The sequence below is a fragment of the Pseudophryne corroboree genome, chromosome 6 (genome assembly GCF_028390025.1).
Source record: "Pseudophryne corroboree isolate aPseCor3 chromosome 6, aPseCor3.hap2, whole genome shotgun sequence".
Classification (NCBI taxonomy): Eukaryota; Metazoa; Chordata; class Amphibia; order Anura; family Myobatrachidae; genus Pseudophryne; species Pseudophryne corroboree.
In genome coordinates, this window is record NC_086449.1 from 145056213 (window position 1) to 145069905 (window position 13693).

Here is a 13693-nt window from a genome sequence, read left to right on the forward strand (position 1 = left end):
CAGGCCGGGTAACCTCAGCTTCATCCGAGATTCTCCGTTTACGCCAGGGGTCACGTACTGTAGGACAATATCTGATACAGTTCCAGATCCTGGCATCCGAACTGGCATGGAACGACGAGGCCCTGTATGCTGCATTCTGGCATGGCTTATCTGAGCGTATTAAAGATGAGTTAGCTACCAGAGACTTACCTTCTAAGTTAGATAAGCTAATCTCACTCTGCACGAAAGTTGATTTACGTTTCAGAGAGAGAGCAACTGAGCGTGGAAGATCATCTGCTCCAAAATCTTCTGCTCCTCCTCCTCGTCAACTGTCACCATCTAAAGATGAGCCCATGCAACTTGGCCGTTCCCGTTTAACTCCTGCTGAGCGCCGAAGACGTCTCTCCGAGTTTCTCTGTCTCTATTGTGCAGCTCCGTCTCACACCATTAATGCCTGTCCCAAACGTCCGGGAAGCTCCAAATCCTAGCTCGCCAAGGAGAGGGCCGGCTAGGAGTAATGATCTCCTCTCCATCTCCTCAAGATTGTAATCTCCCAGTCTCGCTTCAAGTTGCTCAACGTTATCGGAACGTCATTGCCCTCCTTGATTCCGGAGCAGCTGGGAACTTTATTACCGAAGCCTATGTTAAACGGTGGTCCCTACCCACCGAGAGACTTTCTTCGTCCATTTCTTTAACTGCCGTGGATGGCAGCAAAATTTTTGATGTAGTTATTTCTTTAAGGACTCTACCAGTTCGTCTGAGAGTGGGAGTTCTTCATTCCGAACTTATTTCTTTTTTAGTGATTCCAAGAGCCACACATCCTGTGGTCCTGGGCCTTCCATGGCTCCGTCTTCACAATCCTACAATTGATTGGACGACTACGCAAATCCTGGCATGGGGTTCCTCCTGTGCTGAGACATGTTTGTTTAAAGTATTGCCTGTCTGTTCTTCCTCCCCCAGGTCGTCTGATGTTCCACCTCCTCCATATCAAGATTTCACGGATGTGTTCAGTAAAGCTTCTGCTGATATCCTTCCTCCTCATAGAGAATGGGACTGTCCGATTGATCTCGTTCCAGGGAAGGTTCCACCTCGAGGCCGAACTTATCCGTTGTCTCTGCCTGAGACGCATTCTATGGAGGAATATATTAAAGAGAACCTAGCAAAGGGGTTCATTCGACCTTCTTCTTCTCCAGCCGGCGCAGGCTTCTTTTTTGTAAAAAAGAAAGATGGTGGTCTGCGGCCGTGCATCGACTACAGAGGTTTGAACGACATTACCATCAAGAACCGTTATCCTTTACCCCTGATTACTGAGCTCTTTGACAGAGTTAGCGGAGCTACCATCTTTACAAAGCTGGACTTGCGAGGTGCATACAATCTCATCCGGATCCGTGAGGGTGACGAGTGGAAGACCGCCTTTAACACCCGTGACGGACATTATGAGTACCTCGTCATGCCCTTCGGATTGAGCAATGCTCCAGCTGTCTTCCAGCATTTTGTCAATGAGATCTTCAGAGACATTCTATACCGTCATGTCGTGGTCTATCTAGACGATATCCTAATTTTTGCCAACGATTTAGAGGAACATCGTTTTTGGGTTAAAGAGGTTCTGTCCCGTCTCCGTGTCAATCATCTCTATTGCAAATTAGAAAAATGCGTCTTTGAAGTCAAGTCCATTCCGTTTCTAGGGTACATTGTGTCCGGTTCCGGACTAGAGATGGATCCTGAGAAACTACAAGCAATCCAAAATTGGCCGGTACCCTTAACCCTCAAAGGGGTCCAGAGGTTCTTAGGGTTCGCCAACTATTACCGAAAGTTTATACGAGACTTTTCCACCATTGTGGCGCCTATTACTGCTTTCACTAAGAAGGGTGCTAACCCGTCCAAGTGGTCTGAAGAAGCCATGCAAGCATTTCATCTTTTAAAACAAAGGTTCATCTCTGCGCCTGTTCTGAAACAGCCTGACATCGACTCTCCTTTCATCTTAGAGGTGGATGCCTCCTCCGTTGGAGTAGGAGCGGTGTTATCTCAGAGGGCTAAAGATGGCCATTTACACCCTTGCAGTTTCTTCTCCCGGAAGTTCTCCCCAGCTGAGCGCAACTATGCCATTGGCGACCAGGAGTTGCTAGCCATCAAGCTCGCTCTAGAAGAGTGGAGGTATCTGTTGGAGGGAGCTTCTCATTCAATCACCATACTTACAGACCACAAGAACCTTTTATACCTGAAGGGCGCACAATGTCTCAACCCTCGTCAGGCCAGATGGGCACTTTTCTTTTCCAGGTTCGACTTTAAACTCCAGTTCTGTCCGGGCTCTCAGAATCGCAAGGCCGATGCCCTTTCCCGCTCATGGGAGCAAGAAAATGAGTCAGAGTCTTCAGACAAGCATCCTATTAGAAATCCGTTGGCATTCTCCACGGTAGGGATGGACTCTACGCCCCCATCAGGGAAAAGTTTTGTGAAGCCGATGCTAAGGAAGAAGCTCATGCATTGGGCCCATGCTTCCCGTTTTGCCGGACATACAGGTATCCAAAAAACCCTGGAGTTTATCTCTAGGTCCTATTGGTGGCCAACTCTGAAAAAGGACGTCTTGGAGTTTATTGCATCTTGCCCAAAGTGTGCCCAACATAAAGTATCCCGCCAGTCGCCTGCGGGGCAACTGGTTCCACTATCCGTTCCCCGTCGACCATGGACCCACTTGTCGATGGATTTCATTACAGACTTACCCATGTGTAACAAGTTCAATACCATCTGGGTGGTAGTTGACCGGTTCACCAAGATGGCACACTTCATTCCTCTCACCGGTCTTCCGTCAGCTTCCAAGTTGGCTCAAGTATTCATACAAGAGATCTTCCGACTCCACGGTCTTCCTGAAGAAATTATCTCAGATCGAGGAGTTCAATTCACAGCCAAATTCTGGCGAAGTTTATGTCAAGTCCTCCAAGTCAAGCTAAAGTTTTCCACGGCTTACCATCCTCAGACCAATGGTCAAACCGAGAGGGTGAATCAGGACTTGGAGGCCTTCCTCCGCATCTATGTGTCCTCCTCTCAAGATGACTGGGTTCAATTACTTCCCTGGGCCGAGTTCTGTCATAACAACCAGTATCATTCTTCATCTGCTTCAACACCATTCTTCACTAACTTTGGATTCCACCCTAAAGTCCCTGAGTTCCAACCGCTTCCAGCAACTTCTGTTCCCGCAGTGGATATCACCTTGCATCAGTTTGCCAATATCTGGAAGAGCGTACGATCAGCTCTGCTCAAGGCATCGTTCAGGTACAAGAAGTTTGCGGATAAGAAGCGTCGAGCAGTTCCTGCTCTCAAGGTGGGTGATCGGGTATGGTTATCCACGAAGAATTTGAGGTTAAGAGTTCCCAGTATGAAGTTTGCACCTCGCTATATCAGTCCTTTCAAGATTGAACAAGTCATCAATCCTGTTGCTTACAGACTTCAGTTGCCTCCCTTCTTAAAAATACCCAGGACATTCCATGTTTCCCTGTTGAAACCGCTGATCTTGAATCGGTTTCATTCCTCACTTCCTCCAACTCCGAAAGTCCAAACTCAACGAGGCGTTGAGTATGAAGTGGCCAAGATCCTGGACTCACGTCACCGTTACGGTCAACTACAGTATCTTATTGACTGGAAGGGTTATGGTCCTGAGGAACGTTCATGGACCAATGCTTCTGATGTCCATGCTCCTGCCTTGGTCCGGAGGTTCCATTCCAAGTTTCCTCAAAAGCCAAAGAAGTGTCCTGGGGCCACTCCTAAAGGGGGGGGTGCTGTCACGATCCGGGTATCTGGACGCCATTTCTTACCCATCAGATGCCTCCTAAGGCTGGCTCAGCGCTCCAGGACCGGATCCCATCTGTTATCCTGATGTGTACATTCCTGTATCCTCTCCTGTCACTCTGGGACGCTGTCACAGTAAACGCCATATTACATCTGGCATGGCGTCTCCCGCGGCCTCCGCCGCCGTCCCTGAGCTTCTGCATGCAGAGTGTCAGAGTGGCGATTACGTCAGCCGCGGCCTCCGCTGTGTCCGCGTGGTTGGATGTGCACTTGTTAGCCTGGCGTCCCCTGTCTCCAGTGGCCGGCGCCACCATTACTGTTTTCATTACCACATGGATTACAAACCAAACTTCCCTCCAAGTGTCTGCATGGGCGCAGCCATCTTGGATTCTGTCAGCTGATCATTTTCTCCAATCTGTTGTCAGTATTGTTAATCTGCATAATTGCCTAGCCAATCCCTTCCTTGCTGCAGGTATAAATACACTGTGCCTGAGCAAGGAAGGCGTCAGTGCTTTGGTTGTCAAACCTAGTTCCTGTTTGTCTCTCTCCTGTGATTGTCTTCCAGGTTCCAGCTCCTGTCTCAAGACTTCCACCATAGAGACCCGCACCAGCATTCCACCTGCGGTGTAGCCTGACTCTCCAATCCATTGTGGATTCATCTGTTTCCAGCTACAACATTACCTGCTTCCAGCTCAGCTTCCAGCAGAGTACAGCTTCCCTTAAAGGGCCGGTGTCCTTTCTACACTTTACCACTCTCCACCGGTATTATTATTTCTCCGCTCTCAAGTTCTACATTTCAGTTCATATTTCATCGCTCCCAAGTTCATTTATTATTTAACTGGTTCCAGCCAGTATCCACTCCGTGCTAACAACAGTCTGGTTCCAGCCAGTATCCACAGCAGCTGTTTTATCTTCAGCAACCCAGCTTTTCCTGGAACACCAGCTGGCACAATCCTGGGTTATCTCCATTGCTACAGTCGGGCCTGGTAAGGACTTTCCATCTAGAAGATCATAAGAACTATCTCACACTACCAGTGCCCTGTGGCACCTGCCATCCTGTAGTACCCAGGAACTGTATTTATTCTTTGCTGACTTTTACGTTTTCTTTTACTGCTGCTGTGTTGAGGAGTTGTCATAATAAACATCATTGACTTTTATCCAAGTTGTCGTGGTCACGCCTTCGGGCAGTTATTATTCATGTTACTTACATGTCCAGGGGTCTGATACAACCTCCCAGGTTTCGGTACATCTCAGCCCCTACAACTGAGGCTGCCTCCCGTCAGCTCAGGCCCTCAGTTGTGACAGGAGGTGGGCAGAGGAGTGAGTTGAGAGTGACAAAGAGGCGCCGGGGGTTGGAAGACTGGGAGGAGATGAGGTTCTTGAAGTATGACTATTTTGCGAGGGAAAGGGCAGCACTGAAGGATGAGAGCATAAGTTTGAAATGGAGAAAGTCTGCCTTAGAGCATGATTTCCTCCAGTGTCGCTCAGCAGTACGTGAGCATTTTTGTAGATATCTGGTGCATTTGGTGTGCCAGGGTTGAGGTGTTAATTTGCGAAGGTGAATAGTAGTGATGAGCGGGTTCGGATCCTCGGAATCCGACCCGCCCGAACTTCACCTTTTTTTTTACACGGGTCCGAGCGACTCGGATCCTCCCGCCTTGCTCGGTTAACCCGAGCGCGCCCGAACGTCATCATCCCGCTGTCGGATTCTCGCGAGACTCGGATTCTATATAAGGAGCCGCGCGTCGCCGCCATTTTCACACGTGCATTGAGATTGATAGGGAGAGGACGTGGCTGGCGTCCTCTCCGTAATAGAAAAGACTAAGTCTAAGAGTGACATTGTTATAATTGTGGGGAGGATTGGGGACGGGGAGCAGCTGTTAGGGAGTACAGTGCAGGGTTTTGATTATACCACCAGTGATTTTAATCCTTTGTTTCTCTGCCTGAAAAAAACGATCCACCATATCTGTGGCTGTGCTCACTCAGTGTGCTGCACTGCTGCATGATATATCTGTGCTGAGTGCACTGCTCTGTTCACACTGCCTAATTGTGGGGACTGGGGAGCAGTTATAGCAGAAGTACAGTGCACAGTTTTGCTGACAGTGACCACCAGTCCAGTATACGTTTGTCTGCCTGAAAAACACTGTGGTGTTTTTTTTTTCTTTCTTCATGCTAGTTTGTTTAGCAGTCTGCTGACAGTGTCCACCAGGTCCGTTATACAGTATATTATATATATATAAGCAGCAGTACGGTAGGCCACGGCTGTACCTACCTCTGTGTCGTCAGTGCACTCGTCGTCCATAAGTATAAGTAATACTATACTATCCATCCATCTACATTGTATACCTGTGGTGTTTTTTTTTTCTTTCTTCATACTAGTTTAGCAGTCTGCTGACAGTGTCCACCAGGTCCGTTATACAGTATATTATATATATATAAGCAGCAGTACGGTAGGCCACGGCTGTACCTACCTCTGTGTCGTCAGTGCACTCGTCGTCCATAAGTATAAGTAATACTATACTATCCATCCATCTACATTGTATACCTGTGGTGTTTTTTTTTTCTTCATACTAGTTTAGCAGTCTGCTGACAGTGTCCACCAGGTTCGTTGTACAGTATATTATATATATATAAGCAGCAGTACGGTAGGCCACGGCTGTACCTACCTCTGTGTCGTCAGTGCACTCGTCGTCCATAAGTATAAGTAATACTATACTATCCATCCATCTACATTGTATACCTGTGGTGGCTTTTAGTTGTGCGCAAAATATGGAGAACAAAAATGTGGAGGTTAAAAAAATAGGGAAAGATCAAGATCCACTTCCACCTCGTGCTGAAGCTGCTGCCACTAGTCATGGCCGAGACGATGAAATGCCATCAACGTCGTCTGCCAAGGCCGATGCCCAATGTCATAGTACAGAGCATGTAAAATCCAAAACACAAAAGATCAGTAAAAAAATTACCCAAAAATCAAAATTAAAAGCGTCTGAGGAGAAGCGTAAACTTGCCAATATGCCATTTACAACACGGAGTGGCAAGGAACGGCTGAGGCCCTGGCCTATGTTCATGGCTAGTGGTTCAGCTTCACATGAGGATGGAAGCACTCATCCTCTCGCTAGAAAAAAGAAAAGACTTGCGGCAAAAGCACAGCAAAGAACTGTGCGTTCTTCGAAATCACAAATCCCAAAGGAGAGTCCAATTGTGTCGGTTGCGACGCCTGACCTTCCCAACACTGGACGGGAAGAGCTTGCGCCTTCCACCATTTGCACGCCCCCTGCAAGTGCGCCTCTTTTTTTCTTTGCGTCATGTGCTGTTTGGGGAGTATTTTTTGGAAGGGCCATCCTGCGTGACACTGCAGTGCCACTCCTAGATGGGCCAGGTGTTTGTGTCGGCCACTAGGGTCGCTTAGCTTACTCACACAGCTACCTCATTGCGCCTCTTTTTTTTCTTCTTTGCGTCATGTGCTGTTTGGGGAGTATTTTTTGGAAGGGCCATCCTGCGTGACACTGCAGTGCCACTCCTAGATGGGCCAGGTGTTTGTGTCGGCCACTAGGGTCGCTTAGCTTACTCACACAGCTACCTCATTGCGCCTCTTTTTTTTCTTCTTTGCGTCATGTGCTGTTTGGGGAGTATTTTTTGGAAAGGCCAACCTGCGTGACACTGCAGTGACACTCCTAGATGGGCCAGGTGTTTGTGTCGGCCACTTGTGTCGCTTAGCTTAGCCATCCAGCGACCTCGGTGCAAATTTTAGGACTAAAAATAATATTGTGAGGTGTGAGGTGTTCAGAATAGACTGGAAATGAGTGGAAATTATGGTAATTGAGGTGAATAATACTATGGGATCAAAATGACCCCCAAATTCAATGATTTAAGCTGTTTTTTAGGGTTTTTTGAAAAAAACACCCGAATCCAAAACACACCCGAATCCGACAAAAAAAAATCGGTGAGGTTTTGCCAAAACGTGTTCGAACCCAAAACACGGCCGCGGAACCGAACCCAAAACCAAAACACAAAACCCGAAAAATTTCCGGTGCACATCACTAGTGAATAGTGGTTGGTGGAGCAACAGAGGCCCTCATTCCGAGTTGATCGCTCGCAAGGCGAATGTAGCAGAGTTACACACGCTAAGCCGCCGCCTACTGGGAGTGAATCTTAGCTTCTTAAATGTGCGACCGATGTATGCGCAATATTGCGATTACAAACGAGTAAGCAGTTTTTGAGTAGCTTCAGACTTACTCTGCCTGTGCGATCAGTTCTGTGCTTTTCGGTCCTGGCTGACGTCATAAACACACCCAGCGTTCGCCCAGGCACACCCACCGTTTCCCCGGCCACTCCTGCGTTTTCTCCGGAAACGGTAGCGTTTCCAGCCACACGCCCCTAAAACGCCGTGCATCCGCCCAGTAACACCCATTTCCTGTCAATCACAATGCGAACGTCGGAGCGATGAAAAAGCCGTGAGTAAACTTACTTTCTTCATAGTAAAGTTACTTGGCGCAGTCGCAGTGCGAACATTGCGCATGCGCACTAAGAGAATTCTCACTGCGATGCGATGAAAATCTCCGAGCGAACAACTCGGAATGAGGGCCCGAGTCAAGAGCAGAAGTAAGAGATGCATTGTATATGGAAGTGGCTTGTTCAGGGCATGAGAGAGAGAGAATAGGAGAGAGAGAAGTGAGTCAAACAGGGAGGAAAGGAATGTGGTGTCAATAGCCTCAATGTTACACTTACTGATGGTAGCCTTAGAATGTAAGCTCTCACGAGTAGGGCCCTCTTCTTTCATGTGCTTATTATTATTATTATTATTATTATTATTATTATTATTATTATTTTTTTCAAGATTCATTTTTATTAGTTTTCAAATAGATTGAGGGGTGGGGGGAGGATTACAGAAATAAAAAAGGAAGGGGAAAGGGAGCAGACATTGCAGTATGACAAAACAGACAAATAGAGTTCTTAGCAATAATTCAGTACTTCATAACATTTTACCCACAATGGGCAATTGTGTACAATATACATCAGACATCATCTCCTAAAGGAGATACCTTTCTGGGAATAACAAAGGCTAACTGTCCCAAAATTGATGAATAAAAACACTCTAGGGGGTCTCTCTAAAGCGTAAAAAGTTACTATAAACAAAGATGGTATGACCAGAGACTTACAACTTCCAGATTGGAAGTAAACTGTCGAGGTAGGGTAAATGGTATCAACGGGGCCGTGTCTTCCTATATTCACACCATACTGCCCATTTTGCGGTTTGCTTGGCGTTTCCTGGAGTAAAAGTTACGCCCGCCATCTCAAACTCAAAATGAGACTGAACAGCGGCTTCAATAGCAGAAACCGTAGGCAACACCAGTGAGCGCCAATTGCGTGCCAATAGCGATTTTGTGGTGGATAAAATGTGGCCCAAGACATATCTAGTGTGATGAGGGATATACCCGGGAAAGAGATGTAGTAGGGTTAATGTAGGTTGGGGAGATATTGGAAAGGCCACTATCTTAGAGATGAAGTCAAAAACATGATACCAGAGGGTCGAGACCAAAGGGCATAACCAAAACACGTGCATGAGCGTCCCAACGTTACCACATAAGCGCCAGCAATCGTTAGAGGTAGTTGGCCATATGAAGTGGAGGAGGGCCGGAGTGAAATATTGGCGGTGTATTAATTTATAAAACTGTTCTATGTGTGATACACATTTAGACAAATGAACACAGGAGGCAAATATCAACCGCCATTCATCTTCTGTCAGGACACTATTCAGGTCGGATTCCCACTTCACCTGAGACTTAAGTTTAGTCTGAGAGGGGGGTGGGGGGCAGTTGAGAAGGGCATACCATCTGGAGACTGTACCTTTGCAGTCAGTTCTCACAATCAGGGAGTGAATATATTTGGGGATCGGTAGTAATCTGTCATGTGGCATAGGTACACTCTGCAATCAGTGTCGGAGCTGAAGATATTTATAGAAATCACCCTTGGGGAGAGAAAATTTAGATTGTAGTTGGGCATAGGACATTAAAATACCCCCTTCCGTTACATCTTGAAGAGTCCTAACCCCCTGGGAAACCCACAAGCGAAATGATAAATCCAGAACTAGACCCGCCACTCCTTCCAGTGGGCAGGGCCGGCTCCAGGCCTACTAGCACCCTGAGCGAGAAAATGTAAAAGCGCCCCCCCCCCCCCCCCATGCGCGCGCCGAAGGCGCGCGCGCTCCCGAAAAAGTGGGTGTGGCCTCTGGAAAAGTGGGCGTGGACTCGTAACTTCATATCATCAAACTGTAAAAATATTTTCACACAATTAGCAGCCTTACACAGCCACAGTAGTGTTCCTTACACACAATGTCTCCAGTATAGTGCCAGATACACATAATGTGCAGTGCCAGATAGACATGACATGCCTCCCAGCAGTGCCAGATAGACATGACATGCCTCCCAGCAGTGCCAGCTACACATGACATGCCCCGCAGCAGTGCCAGCTACACATGACATGCCCCGCAGCAGTGCCAGCTACACATGACATGCCCCCCAGTAGTGCCAGCTACACAGGATAGTGTTCACTTTTTAGGGCATGGTGCTGATCACAGGGAGGGCACATTTTTAAGTTAGGAGGGCAAAATGATGTACATACTGCTTGTTGTTCCCACACCTATATGTCAAAGCATGGACAGTGCGCGCCGAAGGCGCGCAGCAAAAATTAATGGGAGTTACTTCGTGGGGAAGGTACGTGGCCACATAATAGTGGCAATTTGCATTACACCACACAGTAGTGCAGCTAATACACACTGCACCAGGTAGAACCTCCTATACACTTTGCGCCAGGCACAGCACTGAGACACATTGCCTAGCCACAGACGCCTAGCGGGAACACTACATGACATGCCCCCCAGCAGTGCCAGCTACACGTGACATGCCCCCCAGCAGTGCCAGCTACATAAATGGCCACACAGTGCCAGATATGCACCCACAGTTCAGATACATAAATGCCCCCAAAGTGCCAGATACATAAGTGCCTCCACAGTGCAGATATGCCCCCCACAGTGCCAGATACATGATGCCCCCGCAGTGCCAGATACATAAGTGCCCACACAGTGCCAGATATAAAAATGCCCACACAGTGCCAGATATGTCCCCACTGTGCCATATATAAAAATGCCCGCACAGTGCCAGATATGCCACCACAGGGCCAGATACATAAATCCCCCCAGTGCCAGATACATAAATGCCCACATATTGCCAGATGCATAAGTGCCCACACAGTGCCAGATGCATTATTGCCCCCCACAGTGTCAGATACATTAATGCCCCCAGTGCCAGATATGCCCCCACAGTGCCATATACATAATGCCCCCACAGTGCAGATATGCCCCCACAGTGCCAGAAACATAATGCCCCCACAGTGCAGCTATGCCCCCACAGTGCCAGATATATAATGCCCCCACAGTGCAGATATGCCCCCACAGTGCCAGATATATAATGCCCCCACAGTGCAGATATGCCCCCACAGTGCCAGATACATAATGCCCCCACAGTGCAGATATGCCCCCACAGTGCCAGAAACATAATGCCCCCACAGTGCAGCTATGCCCCCACAGTGCCAGATATATAATGCCCCCACAGTGCAGATATGCCCCCACAGTGCCAGATACATAATGCCCCCACAGTGCAGATATGCCCCCACAGTGCAAGAAACATAATGCCCCCACAGTGCAGCTATGCCCCCACAGTGCCAGATATATAATGCCCCCACAGTGCAGATATGCCCCCACAGTGCCAGATATATAATGCCCCCACAGTGCAGATATGCCCCCACAGTGCCAGATATATAATGCCCCCACAGTGCAGATATGCCCCCACAGTGCAAGAAACAATGCCCCCACAGTGCAGCTATGCCCCCACAGTGCCAGATATATAATGCCCCCACAGTGCAGATATGCCCCCACAGTGCCAGATATATAATGCCCCCACAGTGCAGATATGCCCCCACAGTGCAAGAATCAATGCCCCCACAGTGCAGCTATGCCCCCACAGTGCCAGATATATAATGCCCCCACAGTGCAGATATGCCCCCACAGTGCCAGATATATAATGCCCCCACAGTGCAGATATGCCCCCACAGTGCCAGATATATAATGCCCCCACAGTGCAGATATGCCCCCACATGAATAAACATAATGCCCCCACAGTGCCAGATATATAATGCCCCCACAGTGCAGATTTTAACTTACATGGCATTGTCACTGCGGACTGCGGTGCTGGGAGCCGGGAGGGGGAGTACTGCTGTGGGCCCAGGCAGGCAGGCAGGCGGGCGGGCGGCTGGACGGATGAACGATTCCGTCTGCGCTGCGCGGCGCCGGCGTCTAACGTCAGACGCCGGCGCCGCACAGCGCGCTGCGCGCACACACACACAGTTTGAAGGCTGGCTCCAGGCAGGAATATGGCGGCCGCAGCGTGCGGCGCCCTAAAAGAGTGGCGCCCCGCGCGGCCGCTCCAGTCGAACATGCCTGGAGCCGGCCCTGCCAGTGGGAAGTCTAGGGGGGGAGAGAGATTTCCGGTAATATCCCTACCAAGGTCAAACAAGATTTAAGTGTGGATTGCACCATAGCCGATCTCAAAAATGGATTCGACTTCTCAGTAACGGGGATTCTCAAGACACTAGATAAAGGGAGAGTGGATAGGAGGCCCCTTTCCAGGGAGACCCATATTTTAGGAGCATCCGTCTCGGTCCACGCTCCCAATGGGGCCAAAATACACGCTATCTGGTATAAATGTAAATCGGGAAAAACTAAACCACCCCTCGATTTCGGTAAGGACATAATTTTACGAGCTAGTCTTGGTTTTTTGCCTCTCCACACATATTGGATTAGTACAGAATTAAATTTGGTCAATAAGGCATTAGATAATAGGATGGGGATAGTCCTAAATAAATAAAGCAGTTTGGGGAGCAAGACCATCTTCAAAGCTGCTATGCGACCCAACCACGATATGTTATATAACATCCATTTTTTCGTTAACATTGATAGTTTAGTCAAAGGGGGGGGGGGGTAATTACAGCCAATAATATCCGAAACTCTTGGGGTAATATGGATGCCTAAATAGTTCAGGCAATCCACTTGCCAGGCATAAGTATATTGAGACTTCAATTGGTTGAGAAGGGCAGTGAAGAAATTAATCGGGAACGCCTCTGTTTTAGACGCATTGAGTTTGTAATAAGAGACCAAAGAGTAGGCCTGCAAGACATCATGGAGGGCTCGGAGAGAATCGTGAGGGTCGGTAATGGTGAGAAGGACATCATCCGCAAATAGACATGTCTTGTACACATGACCAAACAAAGCCGGACCTCTCACCCTGGGATTAATGCGGATAGCTTCCGCCAAGGGTTCTATGGCCAATACAAAAACCAAAGGGGATAGCGGGCAACCCTGGCAAGTACCGTTTGAAATTGTAAATGTGGGAGAGAGCATTCCATTTATAAATACTCTAGCCGAAGGGGCAGAGTAGAGTGCAGTAATTGAGGATAAGGCCCTACCAGAAATATCAAATTTTATCAAGACTGCTTTCAGATAGCCCCAGTGTAATCTGTTGAACGCCTTCTCTGCATCCAGCGAAAGCAACAAAAGAGGATCCACCGACCCGGAGAAGGCGTCCAACAGATCTATAATCCTCCTGGTGTTGTCAGGGGCTTGGCGGTTCTGAATAAAGCCTACTTGGTCTTGGTCAATAAGGGATGATAATAGCGGATTTAATCTATTAGCTATTCATTTTGCATAGGTTTTAACGTATGAATTTAAAAGGGCTATAGGGCGGTATTTGGATAGCATTACTGGGTTCTTACCAGGTTTGGGGAAAGCCACTATTCTGGCTTCCAGCATTTCCAATGGAAACGAGCCTGTTGACGTAGCTTCATCAAAAATCATCCTCAAGACTGGGGCTAGGGTATC